At 39.4% G+C, this 3,507-nt stretch overlaps 1 pseudogene; it reads right to left on the bottom strand.

Annotated features, from left to right (window-relative positions):
• Positions 1 to 262: 262 nt before the first annotated feature.
• On the bottom strand, positions 263 to 1,362 carry LOC136387995 (octanoyl-[acyl-carrier-protein]:protein N-octanoyltransferase LIPT2, mitochondrial-like; annotated as a pseudogene).
• Positions 1,363 to 3,507: the final 2,145 nt, after the last annotated feature.

A 3,507-nucleotide genomic window follows, 5' to 3' on the forward strand; every position in this document is an offset into this window, starting at 1 on the left:
ACTCTAAGCTTAGGAAATGGTATCACTAGTAGGGCTAAAGCATATACTTAAATAGCATGTGTAGTGCTTCTCATGTTTTCACTTCTGTATCTGAGGTAGGTGGGGAAGATACAAATAAACCAGGTTACATACATATGAAAACAAGAGCTCTTGATTTTCCCATAGTCTCATGGTGAATGAGTGACAGGGCCAAATCTAGAATCTGGGTTTCGTGACTCCAAGTCAGGCTTGGTGCTTTCCAGATGGGACCTCTCAGCTGTGATTACATGAACGCCTTTTGGTTGGAACTTTCATCTGAGATCAAGGTGCACTTATAGGTCTCCTTTAGGTCTCAAGGAAATGTGGTATTACTTCATCCACAGTGACGTGCCTCGGGAGCTCCTTACTCAGGGAGGTGACGCCTGTCTCAACCAGCCCACAGGGCACAATGTGCTCAAACCACAAGAGGTGTGTAGAAGAGTTCAGAGCCTGGCCGTGGAACGTGACGTCCAGTTCACAGCGGACTCCAAAAGCGCAGATCTTGCGCTCGCCCAGCCAGATGCTGGTGTAGGGCGGCGGCCGTACATCTGGAGCATGATGCACGCCTCCAGGGTCGGAAAGTGGGTGCGCAGGCGGAGGCCCAGGCTCCGTAGGTCAACTACGGGGTGGCAAAGCAGCTGGGCCGGCTCATGGGAGATGTGCACCTAGGCTCCCAAGGGCCGCCGCGCAGCCCGGCCATGTGTACGGGCCCCGCGTGCTCGCAGAGCAGGAGCGCGTGCGCCTCATCTTCGTCAGGGAATTGGTGCTTGGCTCTGCCTGCAGCACCCGCACCAGCGCTCCTGCAGTGCCTGTAGCTGGGCATACATATGGCCACGGACCCAGCCGCAGGAACCTTACACTGCAAGTCTTTGGATAATCGTTTTATATTTCTCTTTTCTCCTTGCTTATGGTTCCAATATTTTTTTTTATGGTTCCAATATTTAAAATATAGTTGTTAAACTCAGAATTACCCTGTGTATTTTAGTCCTTATGCTTGCTTCATCATCTTTTCCTTTCTTGAAGGATCAATATATAACATGCACGGATTAAACAATGAATAAATAGTCTTTGATCATTTTGAGTGAGAAACCTTCCAATTTTGCAGGGACAGTAAAAATGGTCTCAAACAAGAAACTAGTTTGAGCACCTAAGGTCAGTTTATCACCTTACCATCAGAATCAGTCTCTGAGTTTTCTTTCTGGACTACACCTAAAAAATTTATCACTTAGATGGATGACTGTGCAGTACTGATAAGAGTGGCGAGTGTTTGGGAAAACCATAACAGTTTGTCAATGTCTTCTTCCGTGTTAGGTGATAAATTCTTCTGAAGTTCTCCATCTTCATTATTGGGTTAAGTGCTATTTATACATGCAATAATAAGTGAACTGTTCTTTCTACTTTTAAAAGGTCATAGTCTATTGAGTGAAACAGGCAAGTAAATCAAATTGTAATAAAAATCAAGTATGTGTAAGTGAGATGACAGAATCTGCTACAGGTGCTCAGGGCAGGAACATATAGTATATGACAGAACAAATTCAGTTAACATAGAGGTAGAGAGCTCAAGGATATCTCAAAGGGAAAATAAATCTGAAATGGAATTATCCAGGGATCAGTAAGTTGCTTTGTATTATGAATTGTTGCATTCAAGGTAGTTTCACAACAGATTCTTTCTTAATATTTAGTGAATTGAAATGTCAAGCCATACAAAGAAAGGTAAATTATAATAAGATGGCTATATGGAAGACTGGAACACTGTATAATTAGGAACCCAGTGATGGGGCACTATTATTAGAAAAAAAATACAGGGGGAGGAGGAGGAGGAACCTAAGATAAATTGTTTCAAGTGACACTGTTTTCTGACTAATGAACAGTTTGTGGTTTGAAGAGTTTGAGCTTAAAGTCCCGATTTTATAGTCACATTGTGGTTCATTTTTAAAATTTATTTAATTGTATATGTCCTACTTCATTCATAAATATTTATCATGTTTCAGATAAATTAAGGCAATTAAATGAAGTACATCAAATACAATATGATCACAAAATGATAAATATAATAAAATAGTTAAAAACATGAATGAATAGCTTTATTAAAAATATATTAAGCGCCTGACCAGGCGGTGGCGCAGTGGATAGAGTGTTGGACTGGGATGCGGAGGGCCCAGGTTCAAGACCCCGAGGTCGCCAGCTTGAGCGCGGGCTCATCTGGCTTGAGCCAAAAAAGCTCACCAGCTTGGACCCAAGGTCGCTGGCTCAAGCAAGGGGTTGCTCGGTCTGCTTAAGGCCCGCGGTCAAGGCACATATGAGAAAGCAATCAATGTACAACTAAGGTGTCGCAATGAAAAACTAATGATTGATGCTTCTCATCTCTCTCCATTCCTGTCTGTCTATCCCTCTCTCTGACTCTCTCTCTATCTCTATAAAAAAAAAATATATATATATATATATTAAGCATATAAAATACAGTATATGAATAAGAAGTATTTTATACTCAGGAATAGTATGTACATATATGCATACTTATACAAATATATATATACATACATACATACATATATACATGTATTCATATACACATTATAAATTCAGGAAACAATTTTTGAAGATAAAATAAACAAAATTGTCTACTCTCCAATTGATCTAATTCTTATTTCCATCTATGCATTATCTTCCTTACCCACTCCTCTTTGTATTCTTCTTTTATCTCTTTTCTACTTTTCTTAACAGTAAATTCAACCTGAGGAGCAAAAGAAAAGGGTATTCCTGCCTTGAAGGGATGAGAGCAAAAGGTTGAGATTAATTAGATTCTTCTCTGTGAATAATATCTCATTGAGTGAGTGTCTATACTTTCCCTAAGTTTTAAATATAAAGTAAAGTTGTTCACAACTGAATTTTTCAAGCACACTTTTAAAGAATACTGGCGTAATAGAAGTTCACTTTGCAAAGACCCAGGAATTTGAGTTTACTATGATTCTGTGTAAAACAAATGCTGGATGAGATTGTTGGGAGGTCAAAGTTGACATAAAGATACAATATTAACAGCCTAGTATATAAAACAAGAAAAGTGATAGTCTGGCATTCTTTTAGAATATCCATCCATCTCAGGTACCTGGTTAATAATGGCTATCACTCTCTGATGAATTTGAAAGTCAATCCTTATGGGGAAGAATAGGATGGAAATATAAAAATACTTTATTTGTTATGGTTGAGTTGGGACCAAGTCAGTAGAGCATACTAGAAGGAAAGTAATAAAGCTCTGTAGAATTGAATTAATATTCCATAGACACTAGAAAATGTTGTCGAATCATGGCCAGTGCTTCAGTGACAATAGATCGCTGATATCAGAGGAATTTGATTGTTGGTCAAATAAGTTTGTAAATATGATATATTTGTTTGCTCGCTTATAGTTTGCATTGGGTGTGGGGGACAGGCTGTAAGCAGGGAAGGACGTTATAGCCTAAGACTTAGTTTTAAGACCAAGCCTTTCCTACC

This window comes from Saccopteryx leptura, chromosome 1 (assembly GCF_036850995.1).
Source record: "Saccopteryx leptura isolate mSacLep1 chromosome 1, mSacLep1_pri_phased_curated, whole genome shotgun sequence".
Classification (NCBI taxonomy): domain Eukaryota; kingdom Metazoa; phylum Chordata; class Mammalia; order Chiroptera; family Emballonuridae; genus Saccopteryx; species Saccopteryx leptura.